Raw genomic sequence first — 14001 nt, 5'->3', positions numbered from 1 at the left:
ACATTCCATGTTCATGGTTAGGAATAATCAATATCGTGAAAATGGCCATACTGCCCAAAGTAATTTACAGATTCAATGCTATCCCCATCAAGGTACCAATGACCTTCTTCACAGAACTGGAAAACACCACCTTAAACTTCATATGGAACCAAAAGAGAGCCCACATAGCCAAGTCAGTTCAAAGCAAAAAGAACAAAGCGGTAGGCATCACACTACCGCACTTCAAAATATACTACAAGGGTACAGTAATCAACACAGCATGCTACTGGTACCAAAACAGAGATATAGACCAATGGAACAGAACAGAGGACTCAGAGGCAACACAACATATCTACAACCATCCGATCTTTGACAAACCTGACAAAAACAAGCAATGGAAAAATTATTCCCTTATTAATAAGTGGTGTTGGGAAAACTGGCTAGCCATATGCAGAAAGCAGAAACTCGACCCCTTCCTGACACCTTACACTAAAATTAACTCCAGATGGATTAAAGACTTAAACATAAGACCTAACACCATGAAAACCATAGAAGAAACTCTAGGCAAAACCATTCAGGACATAGGTGTAGGCAAGGATTTCATGACCAAAACACCAAAAGCATTGGCAGCAAAAGCCAAAATAGACAAATGGGACCTAATCAAACTCCACAGCTTCTGCACAGCAAAAGAAACAGTCATTAGAGTGAATCGACAACCAACAGAATGGGAAAAAATTTTTGCAGCTTACCTATCTGACAAACGGCTGATATCCAGAATTTACAAAGAAATAAAACAGATTTACAAGAAAAAAACAAACAAGCCCATTCAAAAGTGGGCAAAGGATATGAACAGACACTTTACAAAAGAAGACATACATGAGGCCAACAAACATGAAAAAATGCTCATCATCACTGGTCATTAGAGAAATGCAAATCAAAACTACATTGAGATACCATCTCATGCCAGTTAGAATGGCAATCATTAAAAAATCTGGAGACAACAGATGCTGGAGAGGATGTGGAGAAATAGGAACACTGTTACACTGTTGGTGGAAGTGTAAATTAGTTCAACCATTGTGAAAGACAGTGTGGCGATTCCTCAAGGACCTAGAAATAGAAAATCCATTTGACCCAGCAATCCCATTACTGGGTATATATCCAAAGGATTATAAATTGTTCTACTATAAAGAGACATGAACACGAATATTCATAGCAGCACAGTTTACAATAACAAAGACCTGGAACCAACCCAAATGCCCATCAATGATAGACTGGACAGGGAAAATGTGGCACATATACACCACGGAATATTATGCAGCCATCAAGAACGATCAGTTCACGTCCTTTGTAGGGACATGGATGAACCTGGAAGCCATCATTCTCAGCAAACTGACACAAGAACACAAAATCAAATACCACATGTTCTCACTCATAGGCGGGTGTTGAACAATGGGAACACTTGGACACAGGGTGGGGAGCACTACACACTGGGGTCTATTGGGGGGAAAAAAGGGAGGGACAGCGGGGTGGTTGGAGGTTGGGGAGGGATAGCATGGGGAGAAATGCCAGATAAACGTGAAGGGAGGAAGGTACCAAATCACACTGCCACATGTGCACCTATGCAACAGTCTTGCATGTTCTTCATATGTACCCCAAAACCTAAAATGCAATTAAAAAAAAAAAGAAAAGAAAATTTAAAATACAATGGAAACCTTTCTCAATAGATTCGATCCAACAGAAGAAAGAATTTCAGAGCTTGAACACTGGTCTCTTGAACTAACCTAGCTAGAAAAAAATAAGAAAAATAATCGAGAGGGAGATCCAACATGGCCGATTAGGAGGAACTTGGGATTGCAGCTCCAAGAGAAAGCACAGAGGGTGAGTGGATGCCACATTTCCAGACAGATTTTGACTGCCCACAGACCAGGAGATTCACAGGTGGAGGAGCCCCATGGGGTGCCAGCGCTGCTGGTTTGACTGGTGCAGCTGCTAGGCCTGCGCCCTGGCGCAGCAACTCCCTGTGCAGAGTAAGCGAGACTGAGTCCCCTCTAAGCCAGCAAGGGGAGCTGAAACGGGAAGCCAGGCCAGGAGATTCCTGGGCAAAAAAGCGCCACGAATCTCAGAGCGATGGCTTCAGCTGACGCAATGACTCCCAGGGCAGAGCAGACGAGAGGGTGTCCCCTCTTAGCCAGCAAGGGAAGCTGAAACAGGTAGCCAAGCCAGGAGATTCCCAGGCAAAAAAAGTGCCATGGCAAACACAACTGAACACGGGACGGTCCAGCTTTGTGGAGGAGGGGCATCCTCCATTATGGAGACACCCTGCAGTTCCCAGGGCAATCTGCCATAACCAAGGCAACCCACCACTACAGAGACTCCATCACCACAGGGGCAGGCCAACATAGCAGAAGCAGTTCTAACTACACCTATATAAACAGGATTGCAGGGAAGTTCACAGGGAAGTTTGGCAGAGCCCATAGCAGCTCAGCAAAGCCTCTGCAGGCTGAGTGTGACTGCGCTGCCACCTTGTGGGCAGGGAAAACGACAGCAGCACATTGGAAAATCATAAAGCCCTAACTCCCTGGGACAGAACACCTGGGGGGAAGAAAAGGGAGTTTGAGTTCTGCTGCTGCAGACTTAAAATTACCAAAATCAGAAAGACAGCAACTACAAAGTCGACAGGTGGATAAATCCAAAAGATGGGAAGAAACCAGTGCAAAAAGGATGAAAACACCGGAAACCAGAACACCTCTACTCCTACAAGGGATCACAACTCCTCACCAGCAAGGGAACAAGACTGGATGGAGAATGAGTGTGATGAAATGACAGAATCAGCTTTCAGAAAGTGGATAATAAGAAACTTCCATGAGCTAAAAGAACATGCTCTTACCCAATGCAAAGAAACTAAGAACCTTGAGAAAAGACTTGATGAAATGCTAACGAGAATGGACAACTTATAGAGGAAAATGAGTGAATTCATGGAGCTGAAAAACACAACACGAGAACTTCGTGAAGCATGCACAAGTATCAACAGCTGAATTGACCAAGCAGAAGAAAGGGTATCAGAGGTTGAAGATCAACACAATGAAATAAAATGAGAAGGCAAGATTAGAGAAAAGGTAAAAAAAAAAATGAATAAAGTCAACAAGAAATATGGGACTATGTGAAAAGACCCAATCTACATTTGATAGGTGTACCTGAATGTGATGAAGAGAATGCATCAAAGCTGGAAAATACTCTTCAGGATATTATGCAGGAAAACTTCCCCAACCTAGCAAGGCAGGCCAATATTCAAGTCCAGGAAATACAGAGAACACCACAAAGATATTCCTCTAGAAGAGCAACCCCAAAGCACATAATTGTCAAATTCACCAGGGTTGAAATGAAGGAGAAAATACTAAGGGCAGCCAGAGAAAAAGGTCGGCTTACCCACAAAGGAAGCCCATCAGACTCACAGCAGATCTCTCAGCAGAAACCCTACAAGCCAGAAGAGAGTGGGGGCCGATATTCAACATCCTTAAAGAAAAGAACTTTCAACCCAGAATTTCATATCCAGCCAAACTAAACATCATAAGTGAAGAAAAAATAAAATCTTTTGTGAACAAGCAGGTACTCAGAGAATTCATCACCAACAGACCAGCTTTACAAGAGCTCCTGAAGGTGGAACTACACATAGAAAAGAAGAACCAGTACCAGCCACTCCAAAAACACATGAAATGGTAAAGAGAATGAACACAATGAAGAATCTGCATCAACCAATGGCCAAAACAGCCAGCTAGCATCAAAATGACAAGATCAAATTGAAAGACAACAATATTAACCCTAAATGTAAACAGACTAAATGCCCCAATCAAAAGACAAGGACTGACAAATTGGATAAAAAGCCAAAACCCATCAGTGTGCTGTATCCAGGAAACCCATCTCACATGCAGGGATACACAACGGTTCAAAAAAAAGGGATGGAGGAAGATTTTCCAAGCAAATGGAGAGCAAAAAAAAGCAGGAGTTGCAATTCTCATCTCTGGTAAAAGAGACTTTAATGCAACAAAGATCAAAAGAGACAAAGGAGGACATTACATAATGGTAAAAGGATCAATGCAACAAGAAGAGCTAATGATCCTAAATATATATGCACCTAATACAGGAGCACTCAGATACATAAGGCCAGTTCTTAAAGACTTACAAAGAGATTTAAACTCCCACACAATAATAGTGGGAGACTTCAAAACATCATTGTCAATATTAGACAGATCAACCGGACAGAAAATTAACAAGGATATCCAGGACTTGAACTCAGACCTGGAACAAGCAAACCTAGTAGACATTTACAGAACTCTCCACCCCAAATGCACACAATATACATTCTTCTCAGCACCACATCACACCTACTCTAAAATTGACCACATAATTGGAAGTAAATCACTCCTCAGCAAATGCAAAAGAACGGAAATCATAACAGTCTCTCAGACCACAGTGAAATCAAGTTAGAACTCAGAATTCAGAAACCGACCCAGAACCGCACAGCTCCATGGAAAATGAACAACTTTCTCCTGAATGTTGACTGGGTAAACAATGAAATGAAGGCAGAAATAAAGATATTCTTCAAAACCAATGAGAATGAAGACACCACATACCAGAATCTCTGGGACACATTTAAAGCTGTCTCTACAGAAAAATATATAGCAGTAATTGCTCACATGAGAAGAAAGGAGAGATCTAAAATTGACACCCTATCATGAAAACTGAAAGAGCTAGAGGAGCAAGATCAAAAAAACTCAAAACCTAGCAGAAGACAAGAAATAACTAAGATCAAAGTAGAATTGAAGGAGATAGAGACACGAAAAACACTACAAAAAATCAATAAATCCAGGAGCTGGTTTTTTGAAAAGGTCAACAACATAGACAGACCACTATCTAGATTAATAGAAAAGAAAAGAGAGAATAACCAAATAGATGCAATAAAAAATGATAAAGGGGATATCACCACAGATTCCACAGAAATTCAAACCATCGTCAGAGATTATTACAAACAACTCTATGCACATAAACTAGAAAACCTGGAAGAAATGGATAAATTCCTGGACAGTTGCCTCCTCCCAAGCCTAAACCAGGAAGAATTCAAAACCCTGAAAAGACCAATAACAAGGTCAGAAGTTGAGGCAGCAATTAAGAGTCTACCACCCAAAAAAAGCCAAGGTCCAGATGGATTCAGAGCCGAATTCTACCAGACATACAAAGAGGAGCTGGTACCATACCTTCTGAAACTAATCCAAATAATCAAAAAAGAGGGAATCCTTCCCAAATCATTTTATGAGACCAATATCATCCTGATACGAAAACCCGGTAGAGAATCAAGAAGAAAAGAAAACTACAGGCCAATATCCATGATGAACATAGATGCAAAAATCTTCAATAAAATACTGGCAAGCCGATTGCAACAGCACATCCAAAAGCTTATCCACCATGATCAACTAGTATTCATCCCGGGGATGCAAGGCTTTTTCAATGTATGCAAGTCTATAAATGTAATTCACTACATAAACAGAAGCAAAGACCAAAACTACATGATTATCTCAATTGATGCAGAGAAGGCCTTAGACAAAATTCAACAGCCCTTTATGCTAAAAACCCTCAATAAACTAGATATTGATGGAACGTATCTCAAAATAATAAAAGCTATATAGGACAAACCCACAGCTAATATATTGAATGGGCAAAAACTGGAAGCATTCCCTTTGAAATCTGGCACTAGACATGGAAGCCCTCTCTCACCACTCCTATTCAATATAGTACTGGAAGTTCCATCCAGAGCAATCAGGCAAGAAACAGAAGTAAAGGGTATTCAATAAGGAAAGGAGGAAGTCAAATTGTCTCTATTTGCAGATGACATGATTGTATATCTAGAAGACCTCATCATCTCAGCCCAAAATCTACTGAAACTGATAAGCAACTTCAGCAAAGTTTCAGGATACAAAGCCAATGTGCAAAAATCACAAGCATTCCTATACACCAATTTTTTTTTTTTTTGGAGCAATAATAGAACTGAAGGTATGCATTTTATTCTATACAGTTAGCTAGACCCTGCCACGTGTTTTAGCTCATTTCATTTCATGCTCCAAGCACATTGGAAGAAGATCGGGACAGGTGTACTCAGCCCCATGTTACTGGTATTCAAGAAAGGAGAATGGCCTGCCCAAGACCATGGCTGTGGCATGCAGCAAAGCTAGACTGAAACTCAGCCCCTGCCTCCTCCTTAATTCTTTAGTGTGTATATGAACACATAAGAATTTGAGGCCAGAAGCAGTGACTCACGCCTGTAATCCCGACAGTTTGGAAGACGAAGGTGGAAGGAATTCTTGAGCTTAGGAGGTTGAACCAGCCTGGGCAACATGGCAAAACCCATCTCTACAAAAAATTAGCCAGGCATGGTGGCGCATGCCTGTACTTCCAGCTACTTCGGAGGCTGAGGTGGGAAGATCACTTGAACTCAGGAGGTTGAGGCTACAGTGAGCTGAGATCACATGACTAGACTCCACCCAAGTAATTACCATGCATCTAGGCAGTGCAACACTCAGCTGGGTCCTGGTAACAAGATAGACATAATCCTGTCCTCACAGAGCTTGCAGCCTTCATGTAATCAGAGAATTCGGTGTACTGAAGGGGCCAGGAAAGGTTCTCCAAGGAAGTAGTAAATAAGTTGAGACCGGAGTCTTGCTGCATCACACAGGCTGGAGGGTAGTGGTGTGATCTTGGCTCACTGTAACTCCAAATAGGGGGAGCCAAATCAAGAACGAACTGCCATTCACAATTACTACAAAGAGAATAAAATACCTAGGAATACAACTAACAAGGAACGTAAAGGACCTCTTCAAGGAGAACTACAGACTACTGCTCACCGAAATAAGAGCGGACACAAACAGAGGTAGAAATATTCCATGTTCATGGTTAGGAAGAATCAATATCGTGAAAATGGCCATACTGCCCAAAGTAATTTACAGATTCAATGCGATCCCCATCAAGCTACTAATGACCTTCCTCACAGAACTGGAAAACACCACCTTAAACTTCATATAGAACCAAACGAGAGCCCACATAGACAAGTAAATCCTAAGCAAAAAGAACAAAGCAGGAAGCATCACACTACCGGACATCAAACTATACTACAAGGGTACAGCAATCAAAACAGAAGGCTACTGGTACCAAAACAGAGATATGGACCAATGGAACAGAACCGAGGCCTCGGAGGCAACACAACATATCTACAACCATATGATTTTTGACAAACCTGAGAAAAACAAGCAATGGGGAAAGGATTCCCTGTTTAATAAATGGTGTTGGGAAAACTGGCTAGCCATGTGCAGAAAGCAGAAACTGGACCCCTTCCTGACACCTTACACTAAAATTAACTCCAGATGGATTAAAGACTGAAGCAGAAGACCTAACACCATAAAAACCATAGAAGAAAATCTCGGCGAAACCATTCAGGACATAGGCATAGGCAAGGACTTCATGACCAAAACACCAAAAGCATTGGCATCAAAAGTCACAATAGAAAAATGGGACCTAATCAAACTCCACAGCTTCTGCACAGCAAAAGAAACTGTCATTAGAGTGAATCGGCCATCAACAGAATGAGAAAAAAACCTTTGTAGCTTACCCGCCTGACAAATGGCTGATATCCAGAATTTACAACGATCTAAAAGAGATTTACAAGAAACAAACAAATAAGCCCTTTCAAAAGTGGGTGAAGGATATGAACAGACCCTTTACAAAAGAAGACATACATGAGGCCAACAAACATAAGAAAAAATGTGCATCATCACAGGTCATTAGAGAAATGCATATCAAAACTACATTGAGATACCATCTCACAGCAGTTAGAATGGCGATCATTAAAAAATCTGGAGACAACAGATGCTGGAGAAGATGTGGAGAAATAGGAACACTTTTACACTATTGGTGAGAGTGTAAATTAGTTCAACTATTGTGGAAGCCAGCGTGGTGATTCGTCAAGGACCTAGAGATAAAAATTCCGTTTGACACAGCAATCCCATTACTGGATATACATCCAAAGGATTATAAATCATTCTACTATAAGGACACATGCACAGGAATGTTCATGGCAGCACTGTTTACAACAGCAAAGACCTGGAACCAACCCAAATGCCCATCGATGATAGACTGGACAGGGAAAATGTGGAACATAGGCACCACGGAATATTATGCCACCATCAAAAACGATGAGTTCGCATCCTTTGTAGGGACATGGATGAACCTGGGAACCATCATTCTAGCAAACTGACACAAGAACACAAAATCAAACACCGCATGTTCTCACTCATAGGCGGGTGTTGAACAATGAGAACATGTGGACACAGGGTGGGGAGCACTACACACTGGGGTCTGTGGGGGGAAATAGGGGAGGGACAGTGGAGGGTGGGGAGTTGGGGAGAGATAGCATGGGGAGAAATGCCAGATATACGTGAAGGGAGGAAGGCGGCAAATCACACTGCCACGTATGCACTTATGCAACAATCGTGCATTTTCTTCACATGTACCCCAACACCTAAATTGCAACAAAAAATAAAAATAAAACAAATAAAATAAAAAATCTGGAGACAACAGATGCTGGAGAGGATGTGAAGAAATAGGAACACTTTTACACTGTTGGTGGGAGTGTCAATTAGTTCAACCATTGTGGAAGACAGTGTGGTGATTCCTCAAGGACCTAGAGATAGAAATTGCATTTGACCCAGCAATCCCATTACTGGGTATATATCCAAAGGATTATAAATCGTTCTATTATAAGGACACATGCACACGAATGTTCATGGCAGCACTGTTTACAATAGCAGAGACCTGGAACCAACGCAAATGCCCATCGATGATAGACTGGACCGGAAAAATGTGGCACGTATAGACCACGGAATATTATGCAGCCATCAGAAATGATGAGTTTGCGTCCTTTGTAGGGACATGGATGAACCTGGAAACCATCATTCACACCAAACTGACACAAGAACAGAAAATCAAACACCGCATATTCTCACTCATAGGGGGGTGTTGAACTATGAGAACACATGAACACAGGATGGGGAGCACTACACACTGGGGTCTGTTGGGGGGAAATGGGGGAGGGACAGCGGGGAGTGGGGAGAGATAGCATGGGGAGAAATGCCAGATATAGGTGAAGGGGAGGAAGGCAGAAAATCACACTGCCACGTATGCACCTATGCAACAATCTTGCATGTTTTTCACATGTACCCCAAAACCTAAAATACAAGAAAAAAAAAAAAAAAGGCACAGCCTGGCAAATTCGATAAAAAGCCAAAACCCATCGGTGAGCTGTATCCAGGAAACTCATGTCACATGCAAGGATACACAACGGCTCAAAGTAAAGGGATGGAGGAAGATTTTCCAAGCAAATGGAGAGCAAAGAAAAGCAGGAGTTGCAATTCTCATCTCTGGTAAAATAGACTTTATACCAAAAAAGATACAAAGAGACAAAGAAGGACATTACATAATGGTAAAAGGATCAATGCCACAGGAGGAGCTAATGATCCTAAATATATATGCAACCCATACAGGAGCACCCAAATACATAAGGCAAGTCCTTAATGACTTACAAAGAGACTTAGACTCCCACACAATAATAGGGGGAGACTTTAACACCCCATTGTCAATATTAGACAGATCAACCGGACAGAAAATTAACAAGGATATCCAGGACTTGAACTCAGACCTGTAACAAGCAAACCTAATAGACATTAACAGAACGCTCACCCCAAATCCACAGAATATACATTCTTCTCAGCACCACATCACACCTACTCTCAAATTGACCACATAAGTGGAAGTAAATCACTCCTCAGCAAATGCAAAAGTATGGAAATCATAACAAACAGTCTCTCAGACCACAGTGCAATCAAGTTAGAACTCAGAATTCAGAAACCAACCCAGAACCGCACAGCTTCATGGAAACTCTTGAATGTTGACTGGATAAACAATGAAATGAAGGCAGAAATAAAGATGTTCTTTGAAACCAACGAGAACGAAGACACAACATACCAGAATCTCTGGGACACATTTAAAGCAGTTTCTAGAGGAAAATATATAGCAATAAGTGCCCACATGAGAAGCAATGAGGGATCTAAAATTGACACCTCATCGTCAAAATTGAAAGAGCTAGAGGAGCAAGATCAAAAAAACACACCTAGCGGAAGAAAAGGAGTAACTGAGATCAGAGCAGAACGGAAGGAGATAGAGGCACAAAAAAAACCTTTCAAAAAATCAGTTAAACCAGGAGCTGGTTTTTCAGAAAGCGCAACAGTATAAACAGACCACTATCCAGATTAATAAAAAAGAACAGAGAGAATAACCAAATAGATGCAATAAAAAACGATAAATGGGGATATCACCAGAGATTCCACAGTAATTCAAACCATCGTCAGAGATTATTACAAACAACTCTATGCACTTAAACTAGGAAACCTGCAAGAAATGGATAAATTCCTGGACACCTGCCTCCTCCCAAGCCTAAACCAGGAACAAGTCGAAACCCTGAATAGACCAATAACAAGGGCTGAAGTCGAGGCAGCAATTAAGAGCCTATCACCCAAAAATGCCCAGGTCCAGATGGGCTCACAGCCGAATTCTACCACACATACAAAGAGGAGCTGGTACCATTCCTTCTGAAACTATTCCAAATAATCCAAAAAGAGGGAATCCTTCCCAAATCATTTCATGAGACCAACATCATCCTGATACCAAAACCTTGCAGAGACTCAACAAGAAAAGGAAACTTCAGGCCAATATCCATGATGAACAGAGATGCAAAAATCTTCAATAAAATACTGGCTAGCCAACTGCAACAGCACATCCAAAAGCTTATCCACCATGATCAAGTACGATTCATCTGGGGGATGCAAGGCTGGTTCAACATACGCAAGTCTATAAATGTAATTCACCACATAAACAGAAGCAAAGACAAAAACCACATGATTATCTCAATTGATGCAGAGAAGGCCCTTGACAAAATTCAACAGCCCTTTATGCTAAAAACCCTCCATAAACTAGGTATTGACGGAACATATCTCAAAATATTAAAAACTACTTACGACAAGCAGCAGCCAATATCATACTGAACAGGCAAAACTGGAAGCATTCCCTTTGAAATCTGGCACTAGACCAGGATGCCCTCTCTCACCACTCTTATTCAATATAGTACTGGAATTTCTAGCCAGAGCAATCAGGCAAGAAAAAGAAATAAAGTGTATTCAAATTGGAATGGAGGAAGTCAAATTTTCTCTATTTGCAGACGACACTATTGTATATCTGGAAGTCCCCATCATCTCACCTTGAAATGTCCTGAAACTGATTAGCAACTTCAGCAATGTCTCAGGATACAAAATCAATGTGCAGAAATCACACGGATTCCTAGTAATAACAGACTTAAAGAGAGCCAAATCAAGAAGAAACTGCCATTCACAATTGCTACAAAGAGAATAAAATACCTAGGAATACAACTCACAACGAACATAAAGGACCTCTTCAAGGAGAGCTACAAACCACTGATCAACGAAACAAGAGAGGACACAAACAGAGCTAGAAACATTCCATGTTCATGGTTAGGAAGAATCAATATCGTGAAAATGGCCATACTGCCCAAAGTAATTTACAGAGTCAACGCTATCCCCATCAAGCTACCAATGACCTTCTTCACAGAACTGGAAAACACCACCTTAAACTTCATATGGAACCAAAAGAGAGCCCACATACCCAAGTCACTCCTAAGCAAAAAGAACAAAGCAGGAAGCGTCACACTACCGGACATCAAACTATACTACAAGGGTACAGTAATCAAAACACAATGCTACTGGTACCAAAACAGAGATATGGACCAATGGAACAGAACCGAGGCCTCGGAGGCAACGCAACATATCTACAGCCATATGATTTTTGACAAACCTGAGAAAAACAAGCAATGGGGAAAGGATTCCCTGTTTAATAAATGGTGTTGGGAAAACTGGCTAGCCATGTGCAGAAAGCAGAAACTGGACCCCTTCCTGACACCTTACACTAAAATTAACTCCAGATGGATTAAAGACTTAAGCAGAAGACCTAACACCATAAAAACCATAGAAGAAAATCTCGGCGAAACCATTCAGGACATAGGCATAGGCAAGGACTTCATGACCAAAACACCAAAAGCATTGGCATCAAAAGTCACAATAGAAAAATGGGACCTAATCAAACTCCACAGCTTCTGCACAGCAAAAGAAACTGTCATTAGAGTGAATCGGCCATCAACAGACTGGGAAACCATCTTTGCAGCTTGCCCATCTGACAAACGGCTGATATCCAGAATTTACAAAGAACTAAAAGAGATTTACAAGAAACAAACAAATAAGCCCTTTCAAAAGTGGGTGAAGGATATGAACAGACCCTTTACAAAAGAAGACATACATGAGGCCAACAAACATAAGAAAAAATGCGCATCATCACAGGTCATTAGAGAAATGCATATCAAAACTACATTGAGATACCATGTCACACCAGTTAGAATGGCGAACATTAAAAAATCTGGAGACCACAGATGCTGGAGAAGATGTGGAGAAATAGGAACACTTTTACACTATTGGTGAGAGTGTAAATTAGTTCAACTATTGTGGAAGCCAGAGTGGTGATTCGTCAAGGACCTAGAGATAGAAATTCCGTTTGACACAGCAATCCCATTACTGGATATACATCCAAAGGATTATAAATCATTCTACTATAAGGACACATGCACAGGAATGTTCATGGCAGCACTGTTTACAACAGCAAAGACCTGGAACCAACCCAAATGCCCATCGATGATAGACTGGACAGGGAAAATGTGGAACATAGGCACCACGGAATATTATGCCACCATCAAAAACGATGAGTTCGCATCCTTTGTAGGGACATGGATGAACCTGGGAACCATCATTCTAGCAAACTGACACAAGAACACAAAATCAAACACCGCATGTTCTCACTCATAGGCGGGTGTTGAACAATGAGAACATGTGGACACAGGGTGGGGAGCACTACACACTGGGGTCTGTGGGGGGAAATAGGGGAGGGACAGTGGAGGGTGGGGAGTTGGGGAGAGATAGCATGGGGAGAAATGCCAGATATACGTGAAGGGAGGAAGGCGGCAAATCACACTGCCACGTATGCACCTATGCAACAATCGTGCATTTTCTTCACATGTACCCCAACACCTAAATTGCAACAAAAAATAAAAATAAAAATAAAACAAATAAAATAAAAAATCTGGAGACAACAGATGCTGGAGAGGATGTGAAGAAATAGGAACACTTTTACACTGTTGGTGGGAGTGTCAATTAGTTCAACCATTGTGGAAGACAGTGTGGTGATTCCTCAAGGACCTAGAGATAGAAATTGCATTTGACCCAGCAATCCCATTACTGGGTATATATCCAAAGGATTATAAATCGTTCTACTATAAGGACACATGCACACGAATGTTCATGGCAGCACTGTTTACAATAGCAGAGACCTGGAACCAACGCAAATGCCCATCGATGATAGACTGGACCGGAAAAATGCGGCACGTATAGACCACGGAATATTATGCAGCCATCAGAAATGATGAGTTTGCGTCCTTTGTAGGGACATGGATGAACCTGGAAACCATCATTCACACCAAACTGACACAAGAACAGAAAATCAAACACCGCATATTCTCACTCATAGGGGGGTGTTGAACTATGAGAACACATGAACACAGGATGGGGAGCACTACACACTGGGGTCTGTTGGGGGGAAATGGGGGAGGGACAGCGGGGAGTGGGGAGAGATAGCATGGGGAGAAATGCCAGCTATAGGTGAAGGGGAGGAAGGCAGAAAATCACACTGCCACGTATGCACCTATGCAACAATCTTGCATGTTTTTCACATGTACCCCAAAACCTAAAATACAAGTAAAAAAAAAAAAAAGGCACAGCCTGGCAAATTCGATAAAAAGCCAAAACCCAT

Source organism: Aotus nancymaae, unplaced genomic scaffold, assembly GCF_030222135.1.
Source record: "Aotus nancymaae isolate 86718 unplaced genomic scaffold, 86718_ANA_hifiasm-v0.15.2.pri h1tg000062l, whole genome shotgun sequence".
NCBI classification, from domain to species: Eukaryota; Metazoa; Chordata; class Mammalia; order Primates; family Aotidae; genus Aotus; species Aotus nancymaae.
Note: the sequence above shows the minus strand (reverse complement) of the source record.